Source organism: Aedes albopictus, chromosome 2 (genome assembly GCF_035046485.1).
Source record: "Aedes albopictus strain Foshan chromosome 2, AalbF5, whole genome shotgun sequence".
NCBI lineage: Eukaryota > Metazoa > Arthropoda > Insecta > Diptera > Culicidae > Aedes > Aedes albopictus.
Genome location: NC_085137.1, coordinates 512,792,544 through 512,811,145, shown reverse-complemented (window position 1 = coordinate 512,811,145; position 18,602 = coordinate 512,792,544). Strand labels below are relative to the sequence as shown.

At 39.7% G+C, this 18,602-nt stretch overlaps 1 protein-coding gene across 3 annotated transcripts in view; it reads left to right on the top strand.

Annotated features, from left to right (window-relative positions):
* LOC109409765 (prominin-like protein) overlaps positions 1-18,602 on the top strand; it is a 176,830-nt gene that overhangs the window by 66,249 nt on the left and 91,979 nt on the right. The gene's annotated exons all lie outside the window — the stretch shown is intronic.

The window sequence follows — 18,602 nt, the reverse complement described above, 5'->3', positions numbered from 1 at the left end:
CGATTGTGAACCAACTGTCTGTTTGATACAGTCATTTGATGATATCGTTGTCAGCATTGGGGGTGTTTCCATTGAAGACCGATATTATTGAAGCCGTTTTGAATCAGTGTTTCTACTTCGATTTAATTTCCGAATGTAAAATGATTCTTTTATCGGAATCCAGTAATCAAAACCGGTTGATTTGAAAACATCGATTCAAAATCGCCCAATGCCAGGCATCAAACGAACCAGCCTGGAAGTGAGTTAGACTAAACATCAACTGCGGCTCGTCGTAGAGAATTTTATCAAGTGCTATCTAGTGTAAACAAAATCTGTCCAGGCAATTGAAACAAATGAAATATAATGCCTTTCCAAGCAAATCGCACCCACATCAGTCATCGTCGACACCGACCGACTGAATTTTCTGTTCGACATCATCATGGAGACAGATACCTACTTCGCGATAAAGGAGAAGGTGCTCGACATGTGGTATGATGAAGACAGAGAGACCATCAACGACAGTGGCGATGAATCATAATTAAACGATGATGTGCGTCTCCCTGCCTAGATGGATGGGTGCTAAAACTAAGGGTAAAACTCGGTTAAGTGAGTGCCCCTTTCTTGCTTGCTTGTTGTGAGATTGGATGAAACCGAGAACATCCTACTTTGGTAGTCTGGGAATGTTTGGGGGAGCTGTCTGGAAAGTTTCATGAATGCCGAATGTTTCTACGGAAGTTTTAAGAGGGCTTTAAAAAGGCTCCACAACAAAGGATTTTGCCTGCCATCTGAGATTAACTATTCAAACAATTTCAAACAACATAAGGGGCCACGTGTCGACGTATTGCAGAATGTAGATAGATACATGATTCTAACGACATACACGATTTCCACATTTTATCATTCATCACAAACTGCCATCATCATCTTGCTCCAATGCTTTATCCGGATTGGTATCCAATCGAAGTTTAGTCACGTATCATCTACGGTGCACCCTATAACTTCGAAAACGAACAGTCACTAATTAACAATAATCACTTTGTTGAGGAAACACATACGCTAATGAACCATATTCCGGCTAGCCGCTTCTCCGGATAAGCTTTCCCTTTTTTGCGATTGTTGATGACTTTCGTTAAATTGAATCGTCGTCACTCTGGTTCAGCTGTATTGCCCAAATCACTTAAAAGGGAAACAATTTGCAGATATGCGATGACGAACGTTATGCCGCCGCCTGCATGCCATGCCCGGTGGTACGGTGTATGTAAACCGTCTGTCACTCGAGCAATATCCAGCGTCATTCAAGTCGCGCCGTCGCCGTGCCCTGCTTCGGATGACGGCGATTTATGAATTCGGATTTCAATGCTTCTCCGACTGTCACGACGTGTGCTTTCCGTTACATGACAGTGAATGTGAAATGTGCGAGGAAGACACTCCTGCCTGAGCCTTACCCAACGCGTTATGGACAAATTGAATTGATGGGATTTTTGAATGGCGCTGCGCAGACTCACTCTGAACCAGAGCAGTGATAATTACGCAAAACCGTCTGGTTCGGTTCCTGTTTTGTAAATTTTTCAAAAACCTCATTCCCTTCAACAGCCATAACACTGCTGCGGTGTAGCAATTTTGAATGCGGGATTCCCGGATGCCTAATGAAAATACTCAGAGGAAATACAGTACAACGTACGATGAGGTTTATTGCGACTGTTTCGAACTTGATCCTGCAACACACAAGGTACATAGATTTCATTTGTTCGGTTGAAATGTTGGTCTCTGAGGCTTACCATAACATTAAAGCGCTATCACCAATAGACTGTTTAGTTATTATAGCATATCTGAATTCCGAACCTTTTTTCCCGGGGTCCCCAAAAATGAGAAAAATTTATGTTGGACTTGACATGTACATGGGTTGGTAGGTGCGCTCTTGCTTGGCGTGATTCACTGACGGAGCGCCGAAGCTAATTCGTTTTGGTGACCGAACCCGGCAGCAGTGGCAGCGCCAGGCCATGCCGTTATCGCTGCTTTTGAATAGCAAATATTTCCTCGCATCTTGCTCTGGCTATGATACCTACCTACCATATCTACGATTAGTCGACAGAAGTGACTGAGTAGGAAATGGTGGCGGTGTGGCAGAGGCACATTTATGCATTTTGAAATTCAAGCTATCTTTCGGAAAGAATTCGGTTCTTTTGGGGATTATGGGAGATTGACAAAAAAATAAATAAAAAAAATGTTATTTTAAAATGGGATAATTCATAGATATTATTTTTCTTGCAGACTTGCTACAACATCCGATGTTGTCTATGCCGATGAGAAAACGACAAAGATTTTTTCTCGCCAACACTTTACGAACTACCTATTTAAACCTGATAGTAATTTTTAAACAGTTTCTATTGTTTTTTCTTCTGCATATTGGATGTATATTTCTGGAATTCTTCTTGTATACCTTTCGTTACATTTTAATGTGATTTACTTAAGTGATTTCTACAGCAACACTATCTATTCTAAGTATTGAGCCAGTCTCTTTTGTAAACCATAACGAATTATTAAAAAAATCTTGGCGGTGATCTTATTTTGTTCACAAACACATCCTCCTACATATTCTTTGTTCATCTCTTGGAAGATTTTTTATAGCATTTTACGAACGACATTTTTGAAGGCATATATTCCATGCAATCTTCAGTTGACGCTCAATTTCCGAGCGAAGCAGTCGTGCTTTCCGAAGTTAGTCTACGGAGTATACGAAAATATCTATATTTTCATCGTTGGTCGTCGCCGAGCCACTTCGCGTCGCGTTCCACGTCGCCGCGTATCAGGTTCCGCGATGAGTCGGCGCGAAAATACCTTTCGAATCGACTATTCGAAAGTCCCAAGAAAACCAAGTTATCAAGAGCTCCACCATTTTGTGGGATCTGTACTCGGATTAACTCGCGAAGATGTCGCGAGAATCCAGACAAGTCGAAGCCTAGGTTGTGCGTTCGTGAAGGTGAGGCAGCTAGAAGTGGCTCAACGAATAGTTGCCGAACACGACAACAAGCATTCGACGGAGGTTGATGGAAAGGCCTACCCGCTACGAATCCTATTGGAAGATGGAGCTGTGGAGGTAAAACTTACGGACCTATCGGAGGACGTAACGAACGAGTGCATCATCGATTTCCTATCTGGATACGGTGAAGTGCTCTCCATACACGAGCTGATGTGGGACGACAAATATCTGTTTGGCGGCATCCCGACGGGCATTCGAGTCGTACGAATGATGGTACACGAAAACATTCCATCCTTCGTCACAATTGACGGAGAAACGACTAGTCTGTTTTACTTCGGACAGCAACAAACTTGCAAACATTGCAGTGAATTTGTGCACAACGGGATTACATGTGTGCAGAACAAAAAGCTGCTTGTCCAAAAATCGTACGCAAACGTAACGAAGCAGACTTTATCCAAACCAGGGCGACAAAAACAGTCCGGTCCAAAGCCAACAGAACCGAAAGTATCAACCGTACGAGGCCCTACCAACACCACGAAGGATCCGAAGTCGCAAAACGCTCAATCGCTAGCAGAATCGACACCAGAATCATTGGCTATGCCCCCGCCGGCAACGGCAAATACAAGCAAAACCCGAAAGCAACTGCATTCGGAAACAGACTTCCCTCCACTCCCTCCACTCAAGTCTTTGGACGTCCCAGCCGAGAACTCCCTCTTATGCGTCAGTACACGCAGACCAGCTTCTCCAGATGGCATCGAAAATGAGACTGATGAGTCGTCCACTTCGGCGAGCAGCAGAAGATCTCGCAGACGACCTCCTGGAAAGAAACCCAGAAACGACCTCAGCGAAAACACGAACGATGGTGATGTCTTAGTATTATAGATTTCACATCGTACAACTTTGTCACAATAAATATAAACACGATAACTAATACTACCAAAATCAACGCTCTCCGCAACTTTGTTCGCTCGATGGATCTTGACGTCATTTTTTTCCAGGAGGTTTGAGCAGTTCTGTTTGCCGGGCTACAATGTCATCTGCAACGTAGACCACATGAGGAGAGGGACGGCGATCGCACTGAAAGAGCATATGCGCTTCTCCACGGTGGAGAAAAGCCTCGACGGTAGACTGATAGCTCTTCAGATAAACAACACAACACTTTGCAACGTGTACGCCCCATCCGGGACAGCAATGCGTGCGGAAAGAGAGCGCTTCTTCAACAACACTATCGCGTACTATCTTCGTCATGGTACCGAACACGTAATATGGGGCACTGCATGAAGTTCTTCCTTCTCTTTCACTCTTACAGAAATTTTGTACACAACAAGGCCAAGAAACGTCAAAACCCCATATAAAATCAAAACAATGCAGTGCCCTATTGGCAGGAGATTTCAACAGCGTCCTATGACAGTGTGATTCAACGAGTAACAACTTTAGCCCAGCACTGCAAGCCACCGTTCAACAAGCTCAGCTCCACGATGTATGGGTGAAGCTTCGATCTCGCACTCCAGGTCCTACCTACATCACACACAATTCGGCATCCCGGCTGGATCGCGTTTACGTTAGTGGTGGACTTTGTGAGCAGCTGAGAGATACCGAACGACACTTCTGCACTTTCTCTGATCATTTAGCCGTGACAGTCCGTCTATGCCTACCCTCCCTCGGCCGTCCCCATGGCACCGGCTTTTGGTCCCTGCGCCCCCACTTGCTAACCGCAAGCAATATTCGCGAATTCGAAACTCGATGGCAGTTTTGGACTCGAGAACGCCGGAATTATCCTTCGTGGATAACATGGTGGATATCGTACGCTAAACCTAAAATAAAAGCTTTTTTTCGATGGAAATCGAAAGAATCTTTCGAAGGTTTCCACCACGAGCATCAACGGCTTTACGCCGAGCTAAGATAGCGTACGACCGATATTTTCAAAACCGATGCATGTTGGCCACAATCAACCGCATAAAGCGCAAATGCTGGCCCTTCAGCGTAATTTCACGGAAAACTTTGTGCGCATCAATGAAACTTACGTTGCTGGGGAGCCACTGTCAACGTTCCAGCTAGGAGAGAGGAGACGATAGAGGACCGTTATCACTCAACTGCGTGGTGAAAACGATGAGGTGATCGAGCAACCGGATTCTATTATGCAACATCTGTTTACACATTTCCAAAGTCTGTATTCAGAGCGAGGAGATGAGCAGGCTGAGAACGTCGCGTTTCGTTGTGAGAGAGTGATTCCTTGCAATAAGGCAATCCATGACGACTTTTCGCGATGGGGTTGACAGCCAAAATGTAAACACAGTGTGAGTACTACCGTATGCGTGATAATGTTTGCACCATCGTTAAATAAAATTCCAGTTTTACTTGTGAAGACAATGTATTGGTTTTATTTGCAGGCATTTAAGCTATAACTCATATCATAGTAGACTGTGAATAAAAAGTGTTGATTTCTTAGTTTTACACTTGCATAATGACTAAGTGGCAACCTAGCTCGTGATTTGTCCACGCGCAAACGTCGAAAAGTATCCGTGGTAGAGTCAAAGTCAATATTAACAATTTTTGAATTTATTTTTTTTATTTTGACATTGCCTAATGGTGTAGACATTGACACACAAACAAAAGTTATGATAACTATTGATTCTGGAATTTGGTACGGATCGATAGTTTTTCGGAAATCGAAAAAAACGGAGGTTGCGTTCGGGCAAATTCAAGACTTTCTTATATGGTGCTACTCGTAGCTCCTGGATGCCATTGGTAACAATGTAAGTTTTTTTTCTATGGTCGAAGGATCATAAAGGCCACCGTAATTTTCCTTTTCGATATGCCATGCCATTTAGTCACTGATTTAGCGTTTCTTTGCCATTTTTCTCATTCAGCGCATATAATTCACCCAAATCTTATTTTTGGTGGCAGCGATAGCTTTCTTAATCCATGTTAACCTTGGACGACCAGTGGACACCTTCGGGAATAGTTGCCCTTGCTTTTTTTCGGTCTAAGATCGTTTTACGGTTCTCCTGAACACTCCTGAAATGTCTTTTTTAACATTTGCGCGTGGACAAATCCCGACTACCGCTGCTACCCCTTCATGGTGCAAACTTTAAACTTAAGAAATCGGATTTTTTTACCCGCAACCTACTGTGATATGAGTTAGAGCTTACGTGCATGCAATAAAAACCAAGACATTGTGTGTACAGGTGACATGGGTACCTTATTTGTACGATGGTGCAAACATTATCACGCATACGGTACTTAACAAAGTTTCGTCAAGTGTTGTTGGTGCTTAACAAATTCCTTTGTGTTGAACTGTCACCCCGATCGTCGGATGTCAAAAATACATGGTAAACAAAATAAATCAGCTGATCGCATCTGTCTCATGGATTGCCTTATGATATCCACAATCAAGCCTGTATGAGCGAAATTACTACGGCCGAGATATTTTCGGCCATCAAAACAAGCGCAAACAGAAAATCACCAGGACCTGATGGCATCCCGAAGGAGTTCTACCTTCGCACATTTGACACCATCCATCGAGAAATCAATCTCGTATTGAATGAGGCAATATCACAAAACTTTCCACCGGAATTTGTCAACGGGGTGATAGTCATGGTGAAAAAGAAAGGAACTGATAACTCTGTTCGTTCGTATCGACCGATCTCGCTACTAAATGTGGACTATAAAATCCTCTCGCGTGTCCTGAAGGGTAGGCTCGAGAACGTGATGCAAAACAATCGTATACTCACCGACAGTCAGAAATGCTCAAATTCCGATCGTAATATCTTTCAGGCAGTACTCTCACTGAAGGATAGAATTGCCATGCTGATCGGTCGAAAACAGAGAGGCAAGCTGGTCTCATTCGACCTCGAAAGTGCGTTTGATCGGGTGAGGACAACTTTTCTGCACACTACCATGACTTCACTGGGCTTCAACTCTCGTCTCGTGCAACTACTGGCGCGAATAGGTGAACTGTCCTCATCACGCCTACTTGTAAATGGTCACCTATCAGCACCTATACCGATACAGCGTTCGGTCAGGCAGGGTGATCCGCTGTCGATGCATCTATTTGTATTGTACCTGCATCCACTGATGAAACAACTGGAACAAGTGTGTGGAAACGATTTGGTGGTTGGTTACGCAGATGACATCACCGTTATAGTGACGTCACCAGCCAAGCTTGAGAGAATCCGAGAGCTGTTTTTCCAATTCGAACAAACTGCCGGAGCAAAACTCAACTGGGGGAAGACGAAAGCCATCGACGTTGGGTTGATTGATGGTAACCCAATGAGAATACCGTGGGTGTCTACCGAATACAAGTTAAAAATTCTCGGAGTGTTCTTTGTCAATTCCATCAGGCTTATGATTAAACTAAACTGGGACAGCTTGGTGACGAAATTTTCGCAACATGTATGGTTGCACAGTTTGCGTAGGCTCCCATTGCACCAGAAAGTAACAGTCCTGAACACTTTCATCAGTTCCAAAATGTGGTACATCTCATCAATTCTTCTTCCGTATGCTGTACATACGAGTAAAATCACGGCAAAAATGGGCAGTTTTCTGTGGAGCGGCATTCCGGCACGTGTACCGATGCACCAACTGGCGCGAAATGTAGAGCAAGGTGGACTAAAATTGCATATCCCGTTGCTGAAATGCAAAGCGTTGCTCATCAACAGGTGCATACGAGAGATCGATTCCATGGCATACTACAAATCCTTCATTTTCCCAGATAATCCTACTCCAGCTAATCCTCTACCAGACTATCCTTGCTTGAAGTTAATTATTCTCAATTATCCAAATTTGCCACCTCAAATCCGAGATAATCCCTCCGCCGATCTCATTCATCGGTTCTATTTGGATCAAACGGACCTCCCAAAGGTAGTGCAGAATATCCCGAACATGAACTGGACTCGAGTGTGGCGAAACATTGCATCGAAACGGCTTCCAGCATCGACTCGCAGTGAACTGTATCTGATGGTGAACCAAAAGCAAGAGCATCGGCAGCTAATGCACAGAATAGGGCGCGCGGATGGAGAAAACTGTGTGCATTGTGGTGCAGTACCTGAAACACTTCAACACAAGTACAGCAGGTGTCCACGTGTGGTGACAGCTTGGAATGCGTTTCAGAGGAAGTTGATGGCGATCCTGAACAACTGGCGAAGAATATCGTTCGAAGATCTTTTGCGGCCTACTCTGTACGGTGTAGGACTGAATATTAGAACAAAAGTCCTAAAACTATTCGTTTGCTACATATGCTATATAAATATTCATGTTAGAATCGATGTAAATGAATTAGTGTTTGCTTTGAATTGCGAAGTATAAACCAGTTATTGTAAATAGTATTTTAATGCACGATAATAAATAAACTAAATCTTAAAAAAAAAATCTTCAGAAATTCCTATACAGGACCCTCTTGAAATTGCACCATAAACTCTTCTAAAAAAACTCCATGCTTGAAAAACTCCCTCATGGATTATTCCAGAAATTTCTCCGGGGATTCTTTCAGAAAAACATCTATGGATTTCTGACATTCCAACAGTGTTTTATTTTTACAAAATAAAAAGTCCAGAATTCTTTCAGAAATTTCTCCAAGGATTCTGGGATAAAAATTGAAATGTTCCTTCAGATTTTTTATTTTATTTTGATTTATGCTAATTCTACACTTACCATCAGAAATATTTTTTAGAGGTGTTTTAAGTTCCTCCATAAATTTTCCATAAACGCCCAAGCGACATAATTTTCTTTTACATTTAACTGTATTTTTCGTCATATGAAACGTAATGATGCACGATTGACAAATTGTTTACGCCACATTAAACTAAATTTTACAAGAATGACATATTATTAAGTCTAAAGACCTATAAATTTACGTCATTAAATTGCTTACGTTCTGTGCAATAAATTTGCATCACGCGCAATTCTGATTTTTTCGTAGTGTGCAGAAAATTCCTTGGAATTCTTTCACATAATCTTCAGGAATAAGATAAACAATTTATTCAAAAATGCCTCCAAGGATTCTTTCAGAAATTCCTCCATGGATTTCATCTAAAGCCTACTAAAGAATTCCATCTGAAATATCACTTAAGACCCCTTCAGTAGTTTAAGGATTTTTCATGAATGTAAGGTAAGAGATTGCATCAAACATTTTTTCCATGACTTTCTTCCAAGGAATCCCTTGAAAAATATCGTCAGGGGCTACCGAAGAAATGCATAGAAGGTTTCTCTTTGGATTGCCTCCTGCGATTTTTTCAAAAATATTTCGTGGGATTCCTTTGGAGATTCTTCCGGAAATTCTTTAAGATATTACTCCACAGATATTTACAGAAGTAGTTTAAAAATTACATAAAACATGTAGTAGTTATTCTAGAAGGGTTATCGGAAATAATTTCGACAGAAATGTTTAAAAATTTCCTGATGAATAAATTCATTAAGAAGTTTCTGAAGGAATCCTTGAAAACAATTCATCGGAAATTCGTGCAGAAATTGTGGACAAAGGTACTAACAAAATTAAATAAATCCCCTAATGAATTGTTGAAGGACTACTGGACATACTTCTGGATTCTTGAAAGAGTTTTTTGCACAATGTCTGCATGGTATTAGTGGATACAACTCGCTAATACAATTTCACTAGAAGAACTTGTGAAGTATTCATAAAGGAATCACAAAAAGAAAAACCCTGAAAAACTGGAGAATGCTGTGCAGTAATTCCAAGAAGAAATATTCTTGAGATATTCCTTGGGAAACGTCAAGAAATAAATTCTGAAGTGATTTGTAAAGAAACTCATAAAAGAATCTTTGGAGGGATTTTTTAAGGTTCGCCGGAAAAAAATCTGAAAGAATCCATGAAGGTAGGTTTCTAAATATCTGTAGAGAAGTTTGTGATCCCACCCGTGGAGGAATATCTGAGGATCTTCCAGGAAGCCTCCTGGAGGAACTTCCAGAAGAATGTATTGAGATTTTTTGGAGGAATTCCTGAAGAAACGCATGAAAGAATCCTTCGAGGAATTCCTGAAAAGAACCGTCACAGATAAAAAAAAAATAAACTCAGATTTTACCATGACACTGGTCTAAAATGTGTTTTAGAGTAGAATATCCTAAGAAGAGACGTGCGACGTTTTGAATTTCTATCGAGAGGAATTATAAATTTTCTGGTAAACGTCCTCAGGAGGGATTCTCTCTAAAATTTATAGCATAATTCTTGCAAGGATAGTTTTTATTGAATCTCTGATTTACATACTTTACACATTTCACACAAAATAGATGAAAATTGTACCTAAGTACAGGAAACATTCTGTATTAACGCTTTTTAGCATTTCACAAAAAAATAAGGTCACGCATAATTAGTTGTACCAGTTTTAGAGGAATTCTAAACGCAAAAATAAATCGAGATTTGGACATGTTGATTGACAACTTTGGAACCGGGTTTTTCCTTGCATTTCTTCCAAGATATCGTCCTGGCACATCTCTCAGAATTTCGTATTCGATTCCATTCAAAACTTCTCCCGGGATTATTGCCAGATTTCTTCAATATTTTCTTCCGGAGAATTTCGTCTTGGCACTCTTTCGGGAACTTCTTCCGAGATTACTTCTGGGATTTCTCCGGATTCTTTTTCAAACAGAGCCCCAAGTATTTCGATTTTTTTTCTCTCCAAACTTCTCTCAGAACTTGTAACGGATCTCTTCTGATTTGCCGAGGTTTCTGTCGGACTGATGTAGAAGTATCTTCCGTTTTTTTGCTGGATTCCCACAGAAATTCCAGATGTTTTTTTTTTATTTTCCCCAAACAATTGCGTAAGTACCGTCGTGCGGGGCTACTTTGGACACTTTTGAATATGGATTTTTTGAATTCAAAATATGGTTCAAATCTGTTTGATGTCTTTGGGACTATTATGAAGCAATATTTTCCCCTTCATTTGGTTGAAATTGTTTTTCAATCAGATCCTTTATTGCTTGTCAGGACGCGAAAAAACATCGAATAAACCAATAAAATATATATAACGTATCAGAACATTTGCTCTCTATGCATTGTTTCTACAGTTCACAAATTTCATGGGGTTGATCAATTCATTCAAAATGTATCAACGTAGCATATACAATCGAATATTTGAATCGTTATACATTATAAATGACCTTTTCACCTAAAAAAAGGATTAATGGTCCCTATTTTAAGGCTGTTTATATTACAATATCACGCTGCAACCATCTAAAAACGCATATATTTATTGAAAGCATGTACGATATAGTATGCTACAGTATTGGTACAATGTAGTTTTCTAAACAACCCAGGAATTTTAAATGCAGTTTTATTATAGTTAAACATGTCCAAAGTAGCCCCCATCCAGTTCTATATGAGATGTGTTCGATTGGTGTATTAACAACTTTTTTGTTTATTGATGGATTTAGCTCAAAATTTGCATACATTCTACATACATACTCACGATTATTGTGTTTAAAAATTGTGGAAATTTATTCACTACTCTGGAAGTTATAATGTCATAAAGTTGAAAAACCATGAAAAAGTGTATAAAGAAGCCCCGCACGACGGTACTCCCAAGAAAAACTCACAGAGCTATGAAAAATTTCGTGAAAGAAAATCCGGTTAAAATCCCGTAAAGAAATACGGGAAGAATTGAAAAAAAACAACAACTCGGACAGAAGTTCCAGGGAGACTGATGAGTGAAATTCTGTAAAGAATTTCATGAGGATCTCTAATAATCCCGGAAAGAATTTAGGAAAAAATCCCTGGTTTATTCTAGGGAAAAAATCTGTAAAAAACCTGACAAGCACTCCTGGAGAAATCCAATGAAGAACTCTTGAAACAAACCTGGAAAGTTATCAAGAAAAATTTCCGAAAGAATCTCATCAATAAATCCCGGGAAACATCTTGGAAAAAAAAAAACATCTAGGGAAAACTTATGGAAAAATATCGGGAAAATTTCCTGCGAGAAATTCTAGAAGCAATTTTGCAAAGAACTCGTAGGGCATTTCTAGGAAAACTCCTTAAAGGGGCTCCTGCAGAAATCCCGGAAGAAAATACGACTGAAATCCCAATATAACTTTCGATTAAACTTTTTCAAGAAAAAATTCTGTTCACATCACGCACATTTCAGTGTCGGTCTGAAGCCGGTGCTATGTTGGTCATTTGGGGACAATTAGGGGTCGCAGTACTGACCACTTTTGGTGAGTACCGGTATTGCGGTACGGGAAAATTGTCACTAAAATGAAGAGTAATCTATTTTGCACAGAAAACCTACAATTTACCAGGCATTGGTGAATTCCGGTTTTCAAAGATGTCATAAAAGCTAACAAGAAAATAATAAATTAAACAAAAAAATATAGATAGAGAAAAGAAAAAGGAAATTAAATGTATGAATCTGATTTTGGAGCTATTGTTTAGCTTCTGCTCAGTTACACAAGCAGTATTTTGGCAGTCTAAAATGAAACAGGAACATCCTTACATGTACAAAAATCAGATAGCTGCAAGATTAAGACAGTAGAAGATTTCATAACGGATTCTAGAAACTGAAGAAACAACAAGAAACCCTATTCTTACAAGTTTTACTCTAAGCTAGTATATCAATTTCCAAAATTCAATGTTCAATAAACAAAACATTGCTATGATACCCTGGACTTGCAGAAAGGTTAAATATATGACATGTTTGTTTGTCAAAGTACTTAGTTTTAAATGTTTTTGTTAATTATTTCCATTGCATATTGGCTATACTAATGACCGGATTTCAGCACTTCGGGAGAGATTTCGCGGTACCGAAAGTACCGGTACCAAGGCTCAGTCAGTACCGGTATTTCGGAACCAAAATTTGGTCGGTAATACCGGTATTTTCGGTACCGGTACTACCGGTACTACATCCCTAGGGACAATCACTGATGCAACGGTTCACAGCAGTTCAATGAACACAGCAACGGTCAGTTTCTCATATACTGTACATGTAGCACAGAACGTTAGCTTCTTGTATTAGACAATAACTACAGTATTTCTTACTCTAATGGATCATTTGAATGGTAGATAGTTGGCTCTTACAACCTTTAAAACTACTCCAAAAGAGCGATAAATAGACAAATTCTATCTCTGTTTGATCCTATAATACTATATTGTTTTTTTTTTATCTGTATTAACGAGATTTTTAGCCTTAGGCTAGTTCATCTCGGGACCCACGATTTACTTCCCTTCCGAAGGAAGAACTCACATTTTGCGAGTTTGTCGGGAGTGGGATTCGATCCCAGGTCCTCGGCGTGATAGTCAAGTGTTCTAACCATCACACCAGATCCGCTATATTGGATTTAATTGCTCCTAAAGCATGTATCCGCAATAATCGGGACACAGAAATACGACGTTAGTAGTTATGATACTTATAAAGACACTTTTTCATCAATTTTGATCAATTGGTTCGAAAGCTACTGTGGTTGATAGGGGTGAGTGTTACTGAAAATTTTTCGTGTTTGTCATGTGCGATGTTTGCCTATTCATAACTTTTGGATTTCTCTGCCAATTTTCATGATTTGATTATGTGTATATTACGCCTACAAAATTTGATGATTATTGGTATAGTACCTTCGATAGTACAATCGAAACAATAAAGGGTGCTGGCTGACTAATTGCTGTGAGGAGTTAAAATCACGTTCAGTTCCAATACATGTTTCGACTATAAAATTGTTGATAGCGCATCGATTTTTTTTTAAATTTGTCTATGCAACAAATATAAATTAACTTTAACTTGTTCTGTAGCTTAGTTGGTTAAAACGCCAGACTAGCAATACGGAGACGTGGGTTCGAATCCTACCAAAACAAGTGGTATTTTTTCACAAATTTATCTCTCGATTTGCCAATTAAACGTGTTTTACCTAAAAATACTTCCAGTTTTTACGTCTATTTCAGACATACTGGACGATTAGTATAGCCGGAAAAGGGCAATAAAATCATTGCCGAACCTTTGCTTTAGAACTTATAACAATTCTTATTAATTTTCAATAATACCTGTTTTTCTTTTAATTCCGGCATGTTATGCCAATCTGTGTTTTTCAATTGTTTGATTGTTTTAATTAGAAAACATTTATTGTAAATCTGTATAACTCGCTTAGAATGCATTTTAGTTTACTTCTGCAATGGTCATTTTTGGCTTGATTTAAAAATTTCTATAAAGTTATAAACATTTTTAAAGTTTATTAAAGGGAAAGCTAAGCTTTTTACACATGTAAAATCAACTTCAAGACGTTTACGGAACCTCTACATCTCAAGATTTTAGGCTCTGCTGCGAATAGTTTCTCCTATACGTTGGGCTTTTTGTAGAACTGGAAACCCTGAAGTAAAAGTGATATGCGATACAGCAGCTGCCTATTGGAGGTACAGTATGTAGACCGGTGCATTTTACTTCGTGAAAGGTGAAACAACGACGACTTGTTCACTATTGTTGGGAGATTTGTTATTACGAATATATAATGGAACACTACAAATGCATAAAAATGAGTATCTTATAGTGGAACACTACAAATGCGTAATAAAATAGGGAATCACATAAGGACATATACAACACAGAACACAAATTTTGCCCTGTTACCCTAGTCGATCACAATTTCCGATAACAGGATGACGAGGTTTCATAATTGTTGTTGGCCCATCAGTCAATCTTGTAATCGTGTTTTATCTAGCTGGTTGCCTTTTTGGTCACAGCGTTAGTTGCTTTCTAATCGTAAAAGGGCGACGTGAATCTCGTTTTAATACGAGACGTCTACACTTTTATGTCCCTGTTAGGGAAGTTTACACACGTTTTCTAGTTGAGCATTGCCCGAAATGTCCTAAATGTAGAATCAAAATGAGAATGATGAGATCTCATGAAGCCCTATCACGCAAGAACAAGGATGGGAACACTCACTTGTAAAGAGTTACACTCACTTGCTATTTTCTCAGCTCTGAAGCATGCTATCAAAAAATGGTGTATGGAGGACTTTTACCTTGTTGTTTTATCTGAAAATTTGTCGAATAAAGCAAGGGTCGCAAATGCAGAAGGTCCTGGGTTCAATCCCAACTTTTTATCTTTCTATATACTTTCTCCCTCTTCTCTACATATCCAACTCATTTACATTCATATATTCGTTCATACGCATTGCTTGAATCAGGAACGGTTTGGCAAAATCCGTTTCCCTTGCTTCCAACTTTAACTGCACAGTATCTATCAGATAACGCATACGAGTTATGCAATGTGCCGCACATATTCAGAATAATAATAAAAAAAACAACCAAATCTATCACCTTACGCCTGGCATCGACGCACCAATGTGTGAACCCTCTGCCAACCATATCCACCAACACTCCGACATCCGCATGAATTTGTGCAGACGCAGAGGTATATTCGGTCTGATGTGAATACAAATGATTGCAATCATCATTTCCTTCCCCTTACCCACATTGACCTGCAACCAGACGTGGCAGGCACCATTGTCGTCTAAAATAGCAGATCACCAACGCTCACACACTGAAGATGCCTGCTTATAGTCCCCGGCAGATATCTCATTGGCTCCTTGTGTGATTGTAGCTGGTCTGGCGATGCTGGAGTAGCATCTACGGGCGGTCAATCAAACTCAAGTAAGCTAAGGCTATATTGCGAAAAAAAGCAAGTATAATGAAAAGTATTTTTACAAAGATTTTTTTTTCAATTTTCCAGTCAGCCATTTTTTAAATTTTCAATCGTTCCCTATGAGAAATCATACTGGGTAAGACACTTAGTAATTCCTTCCGAATTCCCACTGTGCGCGAGACTCGGTGGATGTCATTGTCCGCAAGCACTCCTGCGTCGTTGTCGTCATCGTCGGTCGCCGTTTAAATATTCTCACACGTGCAGCGGCCGGGTTCTTACCAGCTATTTCTGTGTGTCGTCTGTTTTCGTTTTTTTTGTATTTTTTTTTCTTTCTGTATTTGACTGACTACTGGGTAGGTACTGCTCACATGCATACTAGCATGCTGCATACTAACTACTTCTGACGACTCTAATCGCTATATAGCGGTTGGCTCCAATGCATTTTTCCGTTGATTGAACGCAAGAACCTGCGGGAAGAGAGTGGACTGGTTCGGTATGGTATGGTAAATTTGTCATAACATAGCTAGTAGACTCGTCGTCAGGAACGCTATAAAACATTTCTTTGTCCCCGTTTTTTTGCCGTCGGAAGGTAGCAAAGGATGGAAGACGAGACACATTCCATACACGTTTTGAACGAGATTTGTCAAGTGTCGCACGTCCCTCCGGTGCGGTGGTGCATCCCTGGTAGGTATGCTTGGATCCCGAATAAAAATACTCCTACAAATACAATCCATACAAAAATATTATTTAATAACAATTAAATTTAAATTAAATTAAATTTATGGCACAAATGTCCCAAATGGAGGATAACGTGCCTCTGGAGCCGGCCTTCTGATGGTTACAATAAGTAATAACCTTTACATATTCATTAAAACTATTGAACTCACGATACATCGTATGGCGTAAACCATACGTTATATGCTATTTTGCTGCTTTTGTATTGCAATGTTATGTATTGTTTTTTTATTAGATTTTTTCTTATTAGGGACAAATTTGATTCGTTAGGGCCTGAATCGCTGCAGGTCTCCACTTTTTAATTATCATCGCCATCGTTGTCGTCGGCTGTTACTGACGGACGGATGGGAATTTGGATAAAATTCAAATTTGCCTTCGGGCAACGCCATGGAAATTGTGGGAGCGCAGCGCAGATACACCTTTTGTCACTGACGGGGTGCATTCGAGCTGAATCAGCGGGAACTCGTGTGGAAAGTGTCATTTGACGAAGTGCTGATGGCAAAGGGAAAGTTCGATGGGATGGCTTTTGGCTTTCTCTCTTGATGAACTGTTTGTCCGCTGGCTGGCTGGTCGGTGAATCATGAGCGTCCAATCGCAGCTGCAATGATGGTGAATGTCAGAGCTATCAGTAGTGTGACCCAGCTGTATATCTGGCGAATTGTTCGGTAAATACGCGCATCAATCGATTTGTGTCAGATACAATGATGACGAACGGGCGAGGTATTGGCTGGCATTCCGCCGCTACCAATAAAGCTTATCTTCTCTTATCGTGGGTATTTAAGTGGCATTGGACGTGATTGTCTAGAGTTTTATTACTCGGGCATTTTCCTCCTTTTTTGTCACATATAGATTCGGAATTTATGGTTGTTTAGATTATTGTGGTTATTCGGCATCGAATGATAAGACTTTGCGTGTTTTTTGCATATAATTGGTAATAGCAATGCTTATCTGATAAAGAAACTCAACCCGGAGGTAGTTAAATTAGTGCAAGTTTAAGACTAAAAAAGGCTTGTATTATTTCTCAAATTCGTACCCGCTCCAATTCCCCACCTGATTTTCCTTGTGGTCATTCGCAGTCAACTGCAGCGTTTTACTATGTGTATGTTTTCCCGACCAACAAAAAAAAACAGATAAACGGGAGGAGAAGCAAAATGCGAGATGTTTCCCAAGAGTCTTTTTTCGCATTTGTAGTGTTGTTGTGCTCGTTGACCTACTTGGAATTGGAGTTTGGAGATTGGATGCTTACAAGTGGAGACAGTGTGGTGTGGCATAGAGCGCATTTTGTTTCTAGTGTAAAGCCTGTATCCGCAATAATCGGGACACAGAAATACAGCTGTAAATATGTGATAGATACATTAAAATTGCTCAAATTTGGCCTAATAACATCTTAAGATGTGCTCATTTCATCGACAAAATTTCATGTGAATCGGTGCAGTACTTTTTGTTGTAGAAATGAAAGAGTAGAATGTGCGCCATTGAATTTTGTACTGCCCCTAGTTTTGCTTGCCAGCTCTGCAACTTTTGAATTTGGCAAAGGAAATGGCTGAAATTTTGAACACAAACCTCTCAATCTACATTCGTTGCATAGGCAAAATTTCAAAAAAATCGATGCACTATCAACAAATTTATAATCAAAACATGTATTGGGACTGAACGTGATTTTAGCCCCTCAGACAGCAATTAGTCAGCACCCTTTATTGTTTCGATTGTACTATTGAAAGTACTATACCAATAATCATCAAATTTTGCAGACATAAAATACACATAATCAACTACCTTCTGTGAAAATTTCATGAAAATTGGCAGAGAAATTCAAAAGTTATGAATAGGCAAACATCACATATGAAAACCCGAAAAATTTTTACTAACACTCACCTCTATCAACACCAGTAGCTTTCAAACCAATTGATAAAAATTGATGAAATTTTGCAAGAAAGTGTCTCTATAAGTATCATAACTGCTAATGAAATTTCATAATTATCGTCACAGAACTTTGAACTGTAGCGTAAAAGAACCATCTACCATGCGGATGAAAATTGGTCATGATTGTACAAAATGCTTAAAAGCACGTCTGTTTGTTTTTCATCCACAGTTAAAAGTAATGCATCGATTTTAATGAAATTTGGCACAAATAATAAACATACACCAAAGAGTTTTCAGTCAATTATTTGACCTATTTTACCGATTCACTACAGAGCTACAGCCGTACTTCTGTGTCCCGATTATTGCGGATACAGGCTTTATCTCCCTTTATAGTTTTAGTTTGACGGATATCGTTAGCTCTTTTACTTATGATTATTTATTTAGTAGTTAGGCCCTTTCGAAATGTTGGT